This window comes from Aotus nancymaae, unplaced genomic scaffold (genome assembly GCF_030222135.1).
Source record: "Aotus nancymaae isolate 86718 unplaced genomic scaffold, 86718_ANA_hifiasm-v0.15.2.pri h1tg000089l, whole genome shotgun sequence".
Classification (NCBI taxonomy): Eukaryota; Metazoa; Chordata; class Mammalia; order Primates; family Aotidae; genus Aotus; species Aotus nancymaae.
The window spans coordinates 10166701-10184272 of record NW_026988504.1 but is presented as its reverse complement, the minus strand read 5'-3'; the positions used below and the strand labels follow the sequence as shown (position 1 = coordinate 10184272).

The following is a 17572-nucleotide window of genomic DNA, read 5'->3' as shown; positions in this document are numbered from 1 at the left end:
CTGAGGCTGGGTAACTTATAAAGAAAAGAGATTTATTTGGCCCATGGTTCCGAGGTGCAAGAAGCATGGTGCCAACATGTGCTTCTGATGAGAGCCTCAGGAAGCTTCCACTCACGGCGGAAGGCAAACGGGAGCTGGCGTGTGCAGAGGTCAATAGCAAGAGAGGAAGCATGAGACAGGGAGGGAGAGAGAGAGAGAGAGGAAGAGGAGGTGTAGGGTCTTTTCAACAACCAACTCTTGCTGGAACTAAGAGTGAGAACTTGCTCCCAAGAGAATGGCACCAAGACATGCCTGAGGGATCTACCCTCCCATCAGGCCCGGGCTCCGACAGTGAAATCTGGGGATCGCATTTCAGCATGAGATTTGGCAGAAGCAAACAACCCACATCCAAACCATAGCAGGTTCACCCATGGGAAGCGCTCAATGGATGATGGCTATGACAGCATCACTAACTCATAAGACGAACCAAGCATTTCATCTTTACACAGCTGTAGTTGTGAAAAATGTATTCCTTAGACGGCATTAGCATCTATTTCCCTGTACCTTTCACTCTTGGGTCCTGTTTCCAGCCTGGGAGTGAACATAGGATAAACCCAAACTCTTGTTCCCATGGTGGTCTGTATTATTCCATTCTCATGCTGCTGATAAAGGCATATCCAAGACTCGGTAATTTATTTAAAAAAGAGGTTTAATTGACTCAAAGTTTCACATGGCTGGGGAGGCCTCAGGAAACTTACAATCATGGCAGAAGGTGGAACAAACGTGGCCTTCTTCATATGTAGCAGGAGAGAGACATGCTGAGCAAAGAGGGAAAAGCCCCTTATAAAATCATCAGATCTCATTAGAACTCACACACTATCATGAGAACAGCAGCATGGGGCAATCACCCTCATGATTCAATTATCTCCCACTGAGTCCCTCCCATGACATGTGAGGATTATGGAAACTATAATTCAAGATGAGATTTGGGTGGGGACACAGCCAAGCCATATCAATGGTCCTTCCAAGACATAAAGCAGTTTATTATCACCTGTGTCTTCTTTTGTCCAGCCTGAAAGGGCGAATCATCTTGACCTGAAAGGTCAAGCCACTGCTCCCGTGGCTTAGTTTCCGGTCTGGCCTGCTAAGGTTCTTGTCTGAAAGCCCCAGGGAGTGGCACTCTCTTCTATCTTGCAGCTCCTTGGATACCTGGAATTTGGAGGGTGCACTCCTCCAGGTGTGGACAAGCACCTCCAGATGAAGTAGCTTGTTCCGAGAGGAATGACTTCACAAGGATGGCTTAGACGCCCAGGCTATCTTGCACCTTGCAGGGAGGAGGGAGCAGTGACTATTTCTTCAATCAATATATGACTGAATGAAAGATTAAGCCTACTGATTTAAGAGCCACATTTTTTTTTCCCACTTCTGAATATACTTTTATCATTTCTTTGGAGGATCTAACTTCTGGATTCTACTTAGGTCCCTGTTTCCACCCATTTCACCTTGTTTCAGCTAACAGGAATTCTCATCTGGGATCCTTTGATTTAGTGATTCAGTCATCCCAGAAATTACGTGTCCCTCCCAGGCTCATGTCAACTGTAGATTCTCATGTCTCTCTAAGTAGACTCATCTAAGCAATTAATTAGATTATATTTGGTTTATAATCATATTACAAGTTTTTAAAATGTCATTAGTAGAATGATCCACCCTTTTTATTTGTAAAGTGTGAACAGAAAGTTACTACAGTCTACATGACTTTAGGACGTTTACAAAGAGTTATCTTCACCTTGGAAAGAAACTGGATAAAAATAAATGTCTGCCATATTATAAGGTTTTTTTGTTTTGTTTTGTTTTGTTTTAGCAGGTAAAACATCCTCTGCTAATCATTCCTGGATGGAGGGTGTCATAAATTGAATTGTTTCTACCCCACATTAATATGTGGATGTCCCAACTCCCAATAACTCAGAATGTGAGCATACTTGGAAACTGAGTGGTTTGCAGGTATAATTAGTTAAGTTAGAATGAGATCATCATGGGGTAGGATGGTCCCAATCCAATATTACCAGCATCCTTATAAAAAGGGGGAAATTTGAACACAGACTTAAAATGATCTTTGACTATGTTCCCCTCTGGATCTTGACGCTGTTTTCCAAATAACTGAATTCTGTTGTGCCCCCAGGGCCGCTTGGAACCCTGCTTTAAGTTCTTGGGATAACTCATCCTCATGCACACATTTGTAACTGTCTTAAGCAAAGTGAAACAAGAGCATCTTTAAGGCCTTCACGGTCCCTCTCTAAAGAGAAGATGACGTCAAGAGATGGAGGGAGAAGAAGCCATCTGCAAACCAAGGTGGCAGCCCTGAAACAGATCTTTCCCTCAGAGCCCTCAGAAAGAACCGGCCCTGTGGCCACCTTGATTTCAGATTCCTGGCCTCCAGAACTGTGCGGGAATCAACTTCTGTTCTTAAGGCCACCCAGTTTGTGGCCATTTGTTCCATAAGCCCCAAGAAACTAATACGAAAGGAAGGGGGCAGATGACCAATCCCACCTCTCTGCTCAGCAGGGAACCATGCAGAGTCCTTCTCCAGCTCAGGTAGGAACAAAAGTAACACTAAGAGCGAGTGAAGGTGAGTCATGCTCTGCCAAGCCCCTCTGGGATTTTGAGCATCTAGAACCCCGAAGAACAGCCTATGACAATTAACAATCCTGTGAACAACTCAACGGTACACTGAATGCATTTCAGGCTTTTCCAGCGGCCTCTTGGTAGATCCCAAACCATCTTGGGAAGTAAGTGGTGCAGAAGTTATTATTTACATTTTGTAGAAGAGAAATTATACTCAGATCAGAAAGCGGCTCAAGGAAATGAAGCTAGAGGGTGGTTAGCTCCAAAGGAGAGCCCAGAGACAATGACTCCCTCTCCGTGTTAAGAGGCTTACACCACCGTGCTCCTCCATGCTGTGCTGTCCCCAAACTCAATCCTGTAAATTCATGCCAGGCCCTCTGTTCCCTCCGGGCCTCTACACATTCTTAAGGGGGCGGGACTCTAGGGAAGGCAGGTGAGACAGGAGCACAGGCACTCAGGCTTCCTTCCCATTGATAACGAGCACTCCAAAGCCAGGAAACAACTGACTTCTGTGACCTCCCTCAGTTTACATTAAGAGGGAAGGACACTAACAATTGTCATGGATGATGTGACCTACAGACAATCGTAATAAAAGTAGTACCACTGCGGGCTAGAAAAGGTAGGTATGGGAGAAACTGCCCGTGGTAAAGTGGTCTTTGACTCTTTCCCCTCTGGATATTGAAATTGTCTTCCAAATAACTGAATTTTGTTGTGTCCCCAGGGTCACGTGGAACCCTGGTTTAAGTTCTTGGGATGACCCATCCTCATGTATACAATCGTAGCCGTCTTCAGCGAAGCGACACAAGAGCATCTTTAAGGCCTTCCCCAGTCCCTCCCTCATTTTCCTTGAGCCTCTCCTCTCTCCTTTGCTGAGCCTGTGCGGCTCAAGGCACCCTCACAGCATCTTTCAACAGGAGCACCCTCTCTCTCCCGCCACCGTGGACCTATTACATGGCAGATCCTACACTGGGATTGTGGAGCTCGGCAAGACTTTGCCCCCAAAGAGCCCATGCTCTCGTAAGGGAAAGGTCATTATGGAACAGGGTTGGGGTTGCAGTGTAGGGGGAGCCAGAGTGCGGGGGACACAAGGAGAGGTGAATGGGGGACACCAGGCAGGCATGGGGTGGGACGAGAGATGTTCCCCCAGAAAAAGATGGCCATGGAGCTGGGTGCTAAAGGGCGAGCAGAAGCCGGACACGTGAAAAGAATGGGACAGAGGAGGAAAGGAAGGAGGGACATGCCGGTGGGGATGTGGCTGCCTCCAGGCAAGTCAGAGCACAGGGTCCCCCCTGAGCAGTTCCTGGGTTACTAGGGTGACAGCAGGTGAATGACAAGACAGTAGGGTCTTGGAGAAGAGGAGGAAGACGTGACTTTAGGGCATTTACAAAGAGTTATCTTCATCTTGAGAAGAAACTGAATAAAAATAAATGCCATAGTATAAGTTTTTTTTTTAAAGCAGGTAAAATATTCTCTGCCTATTCTTCCCTGGATGGAGGGTGTTAGATTGAATTGTCTCTCCCCCAAATTAGTATAGGGATATACCAACTCCCAATAACTCAGAATGTAAGCTGACTTAGAAATTGGGTGGTTTGCAGGTATAATTAGTTATCTTAGAGTGAGACCATCATGGGGTAGAATGGGCCCCTAACCCAATATTACCAATGTCCTTAGAAAAAGGGGAAATCTGGGCCAGGCGTGGTGGCTCACGCCAGTTATCTCAGCACTTTGGGAGGCTGAGGCAGGTGGATAACCTGAGGTCAGGAGTTCGAGACCAGACTGGCCAACATGGTAAAACCCTGTCTCTGTTAAAAATACAAAAAAACTTAGCTGGGCATCGTGGCGCACGCCTATAGTCCCAGCCACTCAGGAGGCTGAGGCACAAGAATCAACCGAACTCAGGAGGCAGAGGTTGCAGGGAACTGAGATGGCGCCATTACACTCCAGCCTGGGCGACAGAGTGAAACTCTATCTCAAAAAAAAAACAAAGTGTGGGGGAATGTGAACGGATTTTTTTGTGGGAAAAAATCTGAAAAGACTACACACAGCACGGTGTTGGAGGTCAACACAATAAAATGTTTCGAAACATCTTCGTTTTAAGGACAACTCAAAGGAATGAATTTAAAAGATCAAGTTCAACTCAAAAAGGACAGTCCTGGTGATGTTTCCACCTGAGAAACTCAGTATCTCCCTCAAACTGAGGCAAAAGGGACTGCAGGGCCAGGCCTCACAGATGAGCCCCTCCTCATGAGGCAAGGATCACAGGGCCGTGGGATCACTCTGGAATTCTCCATCCAAAGTAGTGGAATTCCCACTCCACTGACAGGCCCTGCACAGGCCTCTTCCCTGGGTCCATTCCCCTGAGGGCGACCAAGCCTTTGATGTACACTGAGGGTCCCAGCAGGTCCATGTTCTGGCCAGCAGGTCCCCTCATGTGCAAACTGCAGCTGGAGACAAGGAAAGAATGGGACTGGCTGGGGCTGCTTCTCCCTGGGCCGCACATCCAGCAAAACTCCAGGGAGGCTGAGAATTTGAACCCGGTCCCTATGAAGATGTCTTTGTTAGAGTGGGAGACCATATGAAAAAGAAGACTCATATATGCACTGCATATTATATACACACACACTCTACATCTACTGTACACACATACTATACACGAACTACACACACTACACACACACGATACATACATTCTCTTTTTATATCTATACGGATCGATACAGAGACATACCTCTATCTACATATAGATATGTAAATGCAATCTGTTAATTTGATTCATGGCTTAAAGTTTTTTTGACATCTGACATGCAAAACTCCATTTGTCCTTCTGCACCCAGCTCTGCAAGTATTAGCGGGGGGTCTGCTGGGCCCACGCTCTTAGCTTCGTGGGGCTGGTGCCCAACAACAGAGAGAAATAGGTGTCAATTCTCACAGTAACTCTTCTCCTGGGAACTGTTGCTTACCGCATGGTATGCCCCTGGTCGGGCATTCTCACCAGGGTGAGAAGTGACTGAGGTTCAAACAGAAAATGGGGACCGGAAGCAGAGGAAAAGGAGCAAACGCTTCCAACACGAAACTTTTTTTTTTTTTTTGGCTCTGTTGCCCAGGCTGGAATGCAGTGGCATGATCACAGCTCACTGCAGCCTCAACCTCTTGGGCTCAAGTGATCCTCCCACCTCAGCCTCCCAAGTAGCTGGGACCACAGGCACACACCACCATGCCCAGCTAATTTTGTTATTTTCTGTAGAGGCAAGGTCTTGCCCTGTTTTTGTAGAGGTGAGGTCTGTTACCCTGTCTGGTCTCAAACTCCTGAGCTCAAGCAGTCTTCTTACCCTCAGCCTCCCAAAGTGCTGGGATGACAGGCATGGCCCACTGTGCCTGGTCCTAAACTTTCAAAGGCCTGAAACCCACACAAAGGAAAAGCTGGAAGAGGGCGGGAAGAGGTGAGCCCAAAAGCATCAACTCAGCGCCTGCTCCAAGTCGAAATGGAAGAAAAATCAACAAATACCATGAAAACTCTCTGTGGAAAACTACTTTCATTGCGATCAGGGTTAAAGAGAAGTCCTAGGTCACCCAACTTTGACCTTGAGGCATGAGTCTGCTCACTCCCATCTCTCTCACCCAGAGTGCCAGGAGCCAAATTTTAGGGTAAATATCCAAGTAGCAGGCTCTGGAGTAAACTGTCTCAATAGCCTGTCTCTTCCATCTCCTTCAGTGGCCTTTCCAGTCATTGGTTCTGTGCATCAAGCTCTCCAAACTCATCTGGCAACCGCAGCCAGGCACAAACCCTGCAGTCTTTAAAGTGGCACACATACACAGACTGAGAAATGTTCCCACGCTGCATATGTTCGTAAAGCAGCTCCATCCAAGCCATCCATCCTCCCACCTCCCTCTGAGCCACAAAGTACTTTCACGAGCTCCATTTCAGTTCTGAGATCACCAACACTTTATATCATTACTCAGAGTCACTGGGTGGAGAACAGACTTCTTTTCCATTAGACCTTGTTCAGTAATCCCAAATAGGGGACACTGCAGAGCTGAAGCTCAGAGGCGAATGGTAAATTCTAATAAGAAAGCGCAGAAACATGCAGGAACATTCACGCTGCATCAGTTCCACTTCTCGCCACGGTGGCACTGTGTTTTGACTTTCTGGACTGAACATTGAGAATTTTCTAGCTCTTCAAAAAATACAGTGCTGTTTCTTGCTGCTAAAATGGAAATCTGTAGAAAGTGACCAAGCGCAGATCCCTGAACTTGGTAATGAATGGATGGGATTCTAGGTAAGAAAAGGAAGGGAAGAGAAAAACCCCAAGTCTCCATATTCAGAAAAATTTTTTCAATGCCAAAAATTGCACTCAATTAAAAATAAAAGCCCAAAAAACATAAAATTCCCTTTTATACATAAGCCAGTGAAATGGCTTGGATTTGTGTCCCCAACCAAATCTCATGTCAAACTGTAATCCCCAGTGTTGGAGAAGGGGCCTGGTGGGAGGTGACTGCATCATGAGGGTGGACTTCCCCCTTGCTGTTGCCACGATAGTGAATATGTTCTCACGAAATATGGTTGTTTAAAAGTATGCAGCACTTCCCCTCCACACTCTCTCTCTCACCTGTTCCACCACGTGGAGATATGTCTGCTTCCCTTTTTGCCTTCTGTCATGACTGAAGGTTTCCTGAGGCCTCCCCAGCCATGCTACCTGTACAGCCTGCAGAACTGTGAGCCAATTAAATCTCTTTTCTGCATAATTACTCAGTCTTGGGTAGGTCTTTATAGCAATGTGAGAATGGACTAATATAAAAAATTGGTACCAGGAGTGGGGACATTGCTCAAGATGCCAGAAAATGTGGAACTGACTTACTTCATAGAGACTTGTTAAATTGCTGTGACCAAAATGCTGATAGTGACATGGACAATGAAGTCCAGGCTGAAGTGGTCTTAGATGGACGAACATCTTGGGAACTGGAGTAAAGGTCACTTGCTATGCTTGAGCAAAGAGACTGTGACATTGCACCTCTGCTCTAGGGACCTGTGGAACTGTGAGCTTGAAAGTGATAAATGAGGGTATCTGGCAGAAAAAATTTCCAAGCAGCAAGGCATTACGGATGTGGCCTGGCTGCTTCCAACAGCATATGGTTATATGTGTGAGCAAAATGATGATCTGAACTGGAACTTATATTTAAAAGGGAGGCAGAGCATAAAAGTTTAGAAATTTTACAGCCTGACCATGTGATAGAAAAGAAAAATCCATTTTCTGGGGGAATATTCAAGCCAGCTGCAGAAATATGCATAAGTAAAAAGGACCTGAATGTTAATAGCCAAGACAATAGGGAAAATGCCTCAAAGGCATTTCAGAGATCTTTGTGGAAGCCCCTCCCATTACAGACCTGGAGGCGTAGGAGGGAAAATGGTTTTGCAGGCAGGACCCAGGGCCTTGTTGCCCTGCACAACCTCGAGACACTGCTCCCTGAATCCCAGCCATCCAGCTTCAGCTATGGCTAAAAGAGCAGAGAGCCCTAGATACATCTCAGGCTGCCACTCCCAGAGGGTGCAAGCCATATGCCTTGGTGGCTTACACATGGTGGTAAGCTTCTGGGTGCTCAGAAGGCAAGAGTTGAGGCTTGGGAGCCTCAACCTGGATTTCAGAGGACGTATGGAAATGCCTGGATGTCCTGGTAGAAGTCTGCTGCAGGGGTGGAGCCCCTCATGGAGCACCTCAACTAGGCAGTGCAGAAGACAGTGTGGGGTTTGAGCTCCTACACAAAGCTCTCACTAGGGTACTGCCTAGTAGAGCTGTGAGAAGAGGGCCACTGTCCTTCAGATCCCAGAATAGTAGATCCACGGACAACTTGCACTATGTGCCTGGAAAAGCCATAGGTATTTGATATGAGCTTGGAAAAACAGCCATGAGGTTGTACCCTGCAGAGTCAAAGGGGCGGAGATGTCCAAGGCCTTGAGAGTCCACCCCTTGCATCAGTGTGGCCTGGATGTGAGACATGGAGTTAGAGATTATCTTGGAGCTCTAAGATTTAGTGACTGCCCTGCTGGGTTTTGGGCTTGCCCCTTTGTTTTGGCAATATATCCATTTTGGAATGGGAGTATTTAGCCAATGCCTGAACCACCACTGTATCTTAGAAGTAATTGACTGGGTTTGATTTTACAGGCTCATAGATGGAAGTGACTTGCCTTGTCTCAGATGAGAGTTTGTATTGTGGACTTCTGAGTTAAAGCTGGAATGAGTTAAGACTTTGGGAGACTGTTGGGAAGGCATGATTTTATTTTGAAATGTGAGAAGGACATGAGATTTGGGTGGGGCCAGGGATTAAATAATAGGGTTTGGATTTGTGTCCCCAAATCTCATGTCAAACTGTAATCCCCAATGTTGGAGGAGGGTCCTGCTGGGTGATGACTGGATCATGAAGGTGGACTTTCCCCTTGCTGCTGTCATGATAGTGAATAAGTTCTCATGAAATTTGGTTGTTTAAAAGTGTAGCACCCCTCCCTTCACTCTCTTCCTCCTCCTCTGGCCATGTAAGAGATGCCTCCTTCCTCTTCACTTGCCACCATGATTGTAAGTTTTCTAAGGCTTCCTCAGCCATGATTCCTGTACAGCCTGTGGAACTGTGAGCCAATTAAACCTCTTTTCCTTACAAATCACTCAGTCTCAGGTAGTTCTTTGTAGTAATGTGAGAATGGACTTATACAGCTGGATTTGCTTCAGGGAAGGGTTTATTAAAACCTGATTCTTTCTAGGCTAATTGGAGCTATACTTACTTTGAGAACAAGGGAGACCCTTTAGAAAAGGGTTAAAATCAGGAGTCCATAGATCCAGGCAGTTTATAAACTTCCTGACATTTTATATAATATATCATGGTTATGTGGGTACCACAGGAATTTAGAGAAAGTTTCCTTAAGCTTAATTGGATATACATGGGGATCTCTAACCCCCAAAGTAAGAACTGCTATTGTGGACACTTAAAACAAGGTGTGATAAACACATGAAAAGATGCTCAATGTTATTAGTCATCAGGGAAATGCAAATCAAAACCACAAAGAACTATCACAACCACTAGGATGGCAATAATAAAAATGCAGATAATAACAAGTGTTGGTGAAGATGTAGAGAAACAGAACCCTCCTACATGGCTGATAGGAATGAAAAATGGCACATCACTTTGGAAAACAGTCTTACATTTCCTCAAAAGGGCAAACATGGAGTCGCCAAATGACCCAGCAATTCAACTCCTAGGTTTAGACCCAAGAGAAAATACAGTTATACAAAAACTTGTACATGAAAGTACATAGCAGCACTAGTCCTAATAGTTCAACAGTAGATACAACCCAAACGTTCATTAACTGATGAATGGATGAACAAAATGTGGCATTGACATATAATGGAATATTATTTGACAACAAAAAGAAATGAAGTACTGACACACGGATGAATCTTTAAAACACTATGCTAAGTAAAAGCAGTCAGATATAACAGGCCACCTATTGTATGATTTCATTTATATGAAATGCTCAGAGTTGCCAATGAGTGGTTGCCTTGGGTTTGTGGGGGAGGAGATGGGGGGAAATGCAGGATAACTGCTAACGGGTAGACGTTTCTTTTAGGGTAATAAAAATGTTCTAAAATTTATGGTGGTGGTTGTACAATTTTGTGAATATACTAAAAACCATAAAATTGCACACTTCAAATGGGTGAACTGTAGGCTGTGTGAGTTATATTTTGATAAAGCTGTCATTAAAAGAAAAAAGAAAAGAATATGTGAGCTTGTTCTCCATCTAAGTGGCCTATTCTTCTATCCCAGGATGGGGGACACTGGGAAGGCTCTGGGAAGGGACACCAGGGATGCATGGAAAACATGAGTTTGATCTGAAGTAAAAATGCTATTGCCTTCAGCCATCTCATTCTCACCCCTGGATACAGATCCCTCAACCAGGGAAGAAATAACTGTCTTTAAATGCACTGAAGAGGAGGTTCCCATGGTGACTGGGGAAGTTAGCATAAGACTATCATCCATGATGATGAGGAAAGATCATGGGATACGCTGTAGTACAGGCACTCGCAGACAAACTCCTGGCCAGGTTACCATGGGACAGGTGTCCAACCCATAGAAGAGAAAACTGTCATAAAGCAAGAGGGAAACAGAGTTTCTTTTCCAATCAGGCAGACCCAAGGCACCACTGCTTTGAGGCTCCACGGGGGCAAGAAAGACAAGCTGGGCAGTGATACATGGATTTCTGCTAGCTGCTAAAGTGGCCCCATCCACTCAGGTCCCTGATAATAGTCCTCTGGCCACAACCGTGCAAAAATAAAATAATACATGTTGTGGTAGGAGATTAATGACCTTCTAAAATGTCTATGTCCTAATCTCAAGAATCTGAATATGCTATGTGGCATGGCAGAGAAAACTGAGGTTGCAGGGCATTAAGGTGGTTAACAGCTGACATTGAAATGGGATTATCTTGGATTATCTGGAGGAGCCCACTGTAATGATAAGGGTCCTTAAAATGAGAAGGAAGTTTGGAGAAGTAGCAATAGGGTAATGCAATGTGAGAAAGACTCAACTGGGCATTGCAGGCTTTGAAAAGGAAAGGGACCATGCGCCAGGAAATGCAGGCAGCCATGGGACGTTGGAAAAGGCAAAGACATGAATTCTCTCCTAGAGCTTCAGAAAGCAATGCAGCCCTGCTGATACCTTGATCTTCACCCAGTAAGCCCCACTTTGGACTTCTGACCTCTAAAACTACAAGATAGCAAATCTGTGTTGTTTTAAGCCACTAAGTTTGTGGTCATTTGTTACAGCAGCAAAGGGAGACTCACACACATCCCTGAACTCACTCTCTTGCCGTTCAGTCCTCAGTGAGGTGAGCTGCAGGGTTGCTTGGGAGGATTTTCCATTAGGAATCTCTGGGTTCTATGATGTTTCAGCTCCAACGTGCTTTAAAATGTCACCTCTGATCCTCTGGCTGCGATAGACAGTGTTTCCCATTTCATAGCATATAATAAATGTGAGGATTGGTTCTGGTCTATGGTCCTGTCGCTTCTGTTAGAATATCAGGCAGCTGGCCCTAACACTGGAGAATGAATGGCCACAGTAGGAGTGAAATGGAGAAACAGAGAGGGCTACTCGTCTCAAGCACACAGCTATTAAGTGGAGGAGCCACTGGGATTTGAACCTAGATCAGTAGACCCCAGAGCCTGTGTGCTTAACTAATACCCCACAAAGACTATTCCAGCCTAGTGAGCTGAGGTCCTATTTGAGAGGAGTCTCCGCAACCTGAGTCTGGGGGTTTTCTCCTCTGTGGGCCATGGGCTCCCCCTGGTTGGGGTGGACACGCTGCAAGAGGAGAATGTGCGCCACATTTCCAGGAAATTGCATGGCCCCACTGTGGTCCAGGTGCTGCTGGAGCAGGACCTGCGCTGTCACTGCTCTCTGACACCAGCTCCACTGTCTCCTCCAGAGGCTCCCATCCTGGTGGGCTCTGCACCCACAGATGTGATGAGACTCACAGGAGTCAAGTATCGGAGAGGAGTCAGTGGGGGCTGCGTACAGGGAGACTAAAGACATCTGTATTTTTCTGTCTCATTAAGATGAAGACTGGCATGAAAGCAAATTTCTATTTTCAAAAGTTAGGTTTGGTGACAGAGTGAGGAGCAGATGGATGAAGGAGAGAAGGAAGCAACATAAAATGGGCCTCAGCTGGGCGTGGCGGCTTACACCTATAATCCCAGCACTTTCAGAGGCCAAGGTGGGAGGATGGCTTGAGCCCAGGAGTTCGAGACCAGCAGAGGCAACATGGCAAAACCCTATCTCCACACAAAAATATAAATGAAATGGTTTGCTGGGCACACCTGTGGTCCCAGCTACTCAGGAGGCTGAGGCAGCAAGAGGACCACTTGAGCCCAGGAGATGGAGGCTGCGGTGAGCCGTGACAGTCTCACTACACTCCAGCCAGGAGACAAAGTAAGACACTCTCTCAAAAAAAGGCCCCCTCATAAAGCAGCGGGGCTGGAAAAGGAAGACAGAAAATACATGTGGGTGAGACGGGAGCCAGCGATCAATGGGATTTGGTGACCAAATGGCTATGGAACGAGGGACAGGGAAGAGCTAAGACAACAAGGGGGCTTCCAGCGCAAGGGCAGCTGGGCAGGTGGTCCGGACTTTGATCTAGAGGAAGGCAGAGGGAGAGGGAGGATGCTGAGAAGAAAACACACGTGCCAAATTAGGGCAGACACACTCTGAGGGCCAACCAAAGTACGTGCCTGGGGTTCCAGAGAGATCAGGGTCCCTCCACTCTTCTCTGTTTCCATTCGTTAAAATCCCTTCTCTTCCACTGTCCAATCCACCCTAGTGTCCCCATGCGCGTGGGCCCCCATGGCACTCACACCCCTACCCAGTTAACGTCCCTTCCTCTCTGCTCCTGACACAGTATTCTCCCTGTCACTAGTGTAGCAGGCTTGTCCCCCTCAAAGGTGTGTTTTGAGCCCCCCATTCAGCTGAGACGCCTCTGGACTTAGTAAAGGAACAGAACTGAGAGTGTTCAGGAAGGTGACCCAGGGGAGCAGGGGATCTGTGCAGAGTCAGGGGATGGGGAAGAGAAACAGGTTAGAGGGCTTCAGAAAACCTGCGATGCTGCTCATGATGAATACACAGGCAGGAAGGAGAGAGGAGAGGAGACTGACCTGCGGAGGCTGCAGAGGCCACGAGGAAACACATACATGCACACCCGTACACACGCACACACATGTGCACACACACAGATGCACATGTGATTCCTCAGGCTCCCAGCCGGCTTCCAGCATCAGGAGCTAAAATTGCTACCACGGATAAATGAAAAACTTAAACTCTCTGCCGGAGGGAGCATTTCAAGTGCCATTCCTGGATAGCGCCCCCTCCAATTCTTCCGCCCCCTCCAATTCTTCCGTCCGCTGATATGCTAGCATAGAGCAGGTGTGATCATTTGAAGCTTCAACAAAGAATCCCTTAAGGATGACCATGTAAAGGGTTTTTCTTTCTTCTGAATCAGGAACACCAGAATTAAGAGGAAGGTAGCCATGCAAAACTCAACACCGTTGTCAACGAGGGTACTATCTCGGCTGTGTTTTGGACAACACATCGATTTGGTAAAAACACCACACAGAAAAGAAAATACTTTCTTCCACTGTCAGAGTAAAAATCCTTTACTCTTCTGTCCAGCAACCTGAACAAAAACAAGGGAATTTGTGGCTTGGTTTCCTTGACAACCTTATCTTCACTCCAGGCACCATCCCCTGTCTCTAAGCAACAGGGCACACTTTGGAACTACCAGGAGGCAAAGCCCAGCGCCTATCCTGAGTCTTTAAGGACTAAGCGAATCAGGGCAGAGCAATTGGTCCCTCACAAGGCAGAGCCCAAGGAGCCCATGAGAAGGTGTGTGGCGCACACCCTGGCACTCCTCTGAGTTCCTTAGTGCTTGAAATTCCACCTCTCCATACTCAACCCATTGACTTATTCCCCTGTCCTCTCCAGGGGGACACTGAGTCTATCAGGTGACTTCTCCCACATCCCCATTTCCAACATATAAGCCCTACATGGCTCTAGCCTGAAGAGGAGGCTGACCCTTGAGAACAGGGCACAGAAAGGAAATCTAGAACATCACTGGGACTTACCGATTTTTGTAAAAAAAATAAAAAATAAAAAATGAGGAGCCTGGAGAAAAGTGTTTGATTAAAAGAGAATGAGGAAAAATGCCTGTATTGCTATGTTGACATTTAAGAAGACTGCACCTGAAAACAGGATTCAGAGATATTTTTTTCCCCACCAACATGCCCCAGCCTCTTCCCTAACACCTCCAAGACAGAAAGAATTTCTGAGAATATAGAGAAGAGAAATAAATGAACAAACTATCTGGGAATGACAGCTCTGAACTTTAATCAGAGCAAGAGAAGAGAGCTGATGAGTGCAAGGCTCTGCAGCTGAAAGGAAATGGAATTTGGAAGTGGAAGGAGCTGACAAATAGTGTTTATAACAGCTGCATCCAATAATCAGGATAACTGCTATTTATCTGGTACCTCTATTTATCAAGGAGGCTCCCGGCCATGACCTTATTTTATCCTCATATCACCTGTGAAGCAGAGGGTGGAGCTGGAATCATTTATCTCCTGGTGAAGCCAGTGACAATCACAACTTGGGAGAAGTCGTTCTTATAATCACCTAGTTGGTGAATTTCAAAGTAAGATAGAAACTACAGATTCAGACTCCCAATGCTTACTTACCACTGATTATGGAAAATGTGGATGATCTAAATTGCTATAATAAAAATGCAATTTCCAAACTTTATTTGAGCATGAGTTTTGAGTTCATTTCTAATTAAATTTCTCAGTAGCCCATCAACAAAACAGATCAGTTTGAGAATCTTCTCCTTGTTCATTCTCTCTTAAAGAGAATTATTAAGAAGAAGCATCTGAATTCATTTTCTAGCCCTCGTTTGACTTCATTTTACAATCTCTGGGTTGCCAAAGCTGTGGAAACAACAGTCTCCATGGCTGAGAGTAGAGCTTAAACCACACAGATGGGCTGCAAAGATTAATTATCATACTTAAAGACACCAATAGAACTATGAAAAATAAGTAGTAATAGTAGGAGGAGGAAGAGGAGGAGGAGAAGGAGGTTGGAGAATAGGGGAAGTTACCATGATCGAGTAAACTGCAACATGTTGGCATATGTCAAACATTGGTACAAGATTCAAGACAAAAAGGAATGGATCAAGTGTATAATCCCTGTGGCAATTAACTGCTACATGAGTAACTGACAAAGCAACCATTAGGATGAGACCTGAATGAGGATGTGGTGTTGTGCCTTCGGGTGGGTAATATCCAAAACATGCAGCCATAGGCTTGTCTATTCTCCAAAGAGCTGAACCACTGAAGAAACGGGGGTCTGAAATGGCTTGGAAACCTAGGTGTTGCTGGGAGCTCAGATTCATCACAAGCCTCCCAGGCGCTTCACACATGTTGATTCTGCAGACTTGCACCCCCTCGAATATTCTGTGGAAAACAACCTATTTTTTCTATCCTCTCCCAAACCCCCATGCTGAGCTCATCACCTCTGAATTTATCTCCGTGTCAAGGCGAAGATGACAGCCAAAAGCAATAAACTTTGCTTAAGTCAAGTCATGACACATCTATGCCAAATGGGGAACTCGGCTGGCAATTACCACCCTGAAGAGCGGGACAAACAACAGAGCATGGAACAGACCCAGAAGTACACTTCGGTGTCATTTCACCCACTGTATTTCATCAGAGAAAGAAAAAGAAAATGGGATTTTGATTTCGGAATCCAACCTTGGTTAATGGTTATCTGCAGAAGACTAGTAACATTTTAATTATTTTCAACTCCATACCATACCAGCTATCAAGGGCATGCAGACAAAATAAACAGGGACTTATTAAATACATAATTAAGGTGCACTAAAATTCGCATATATGAATATGGATAAGTTGGGACTATTACAAGGCATGCAACTCAAATGTGATCGATTAATTAAACCTGTTTTCTGCTGGGGCTTTGGAAAACATGAGGCCACCTCAACAGAGGAGGGAGACTCATCAGCAGATGAGATGGTTCCTTGGTGGGCCATCCTGCTTGCAAAGGGACTAGGTATTTTAAGAAACCAATCATGGCTAGGCACGGTGGCTCACACCTGTAATCCCAGCACTTTGGGAGGCCGAGGTGGGTGGATCACGAGGTCAAGAGATTGAAACCATCCTGGTCAACATGGTGAAACCCCATCTCTACTAAAAAAATACAAAAATTAGCTGGGTGTGGTGGCGTGCACCTGTAGTCCCATCTACTCAGGAGGCTGAGGCAGGAGAGAATTGCTTGAACCTGGGAGGTGGAGGTTGCAGTGAGCCAAGATTGTATCACTGCACTCCAGCCTGGGCCACAGAGTGAGACTCCATCTCCAAAAGCAAAACAATAAAATAAAATAAAAGATCTTACTAAACCATGTTCTAGCCAATACCTGGCCATGGGAGAAAGACAACTGGAAGTTACTGGCAATTTTGATTCCTAATACAAAATTGTATTCAAGTTCTCTTGCTTGAGTTTTCTATTTAATTTACATACTAGGTAGGAGGATGACATAATACATTCGACATGGTAATGAGTCTTGACTTTAATCTGACTGCATTTTCCTTGATCTGAAGGCCAGAAAGTAGGACTCAGGCATCGGCGTGTCTGCCGCCTCTGCAGATGACAGAACATCTGAAAGTTTCCCTGACACTTTCGTTTGGGATCACAGAGGATTCCCAGAGTTGCGATTTTGCCCTTTGGGGGTTGGTACCAATTCTCATGCTCAAATCCTACAGCGCCATTTAGAAGCGTGCTCCCGGCTTCTGCTTCAGTGCACACCAGGAACATGATATGTTGAGCAAAATGTCATCCCATGCGGGAGCCTGAGCTAATTATAATGTCAGGCTTCCCACTGAGCTACTGATAATTAAAGGAGAACATTACAGTGTTTTCAAACTCCTGCAGTAGATGAGAAGCATCTTCCGATGTAACCTGTTGGAGGTGAAAATTAAAGCCATCTGAGATGCCCCCAGTCAAGGCCACCACAACCAGAACCAGACATTTTTTGAGGATCAAAGCAAGGTGAAAGCCAAAGTAAGTGGGTGGCAGAGCTTGGGCGAAGGGGAGCCGGTGGAGGGGAATTAGTGTTTTCCAGGTCCTGCTGTGTTCTAGACACCATAATATTCTTTATCTTTTTATTGAGACAGGTCTTACTCTGTCACCCAGGCTAGAGCGCAGTGGCATAAGCATGGTCACTGCAGCCTCTACCTCCTGGGCTCAAGTGATTCTCCTGCCTCAGCCTCCTGAGTAGCTGAGACCACAGGTGTACGCCACCATGCCAGCTGATTTTTGTATTTTTTGTAGAGATGGGATTCTGCCATGTTGCCCAGGCTGGTCTCGAACTCCTGGGTTC

General features: G+C 45.8%; 1 protein-coding gene and 1 non-coding gene across 3 annotated transcripts in view; both read right to left on the bottom strand.

The window, feature by feature from the left end:
- The window catches only part of SLC39A11 (solute carrier family 39 member 11), a 444045-nt gene that overhangs the window by 170026 nt on the left and 256447 nt on the right, over positions 1-17572 (bottom strand). The gene's annotated exons all lie outside the window — the stretch shown is intronic.
- LOC135271733 (small Cajal body-specific RNA 24) lies at positions 1662-1798 on the bottom strand. Its single transcript, XR_010339869.1, has one exon. It is a non-coding gene; the product is annotated as a small Cajal body-specific RNA 24 (non-coding RNA).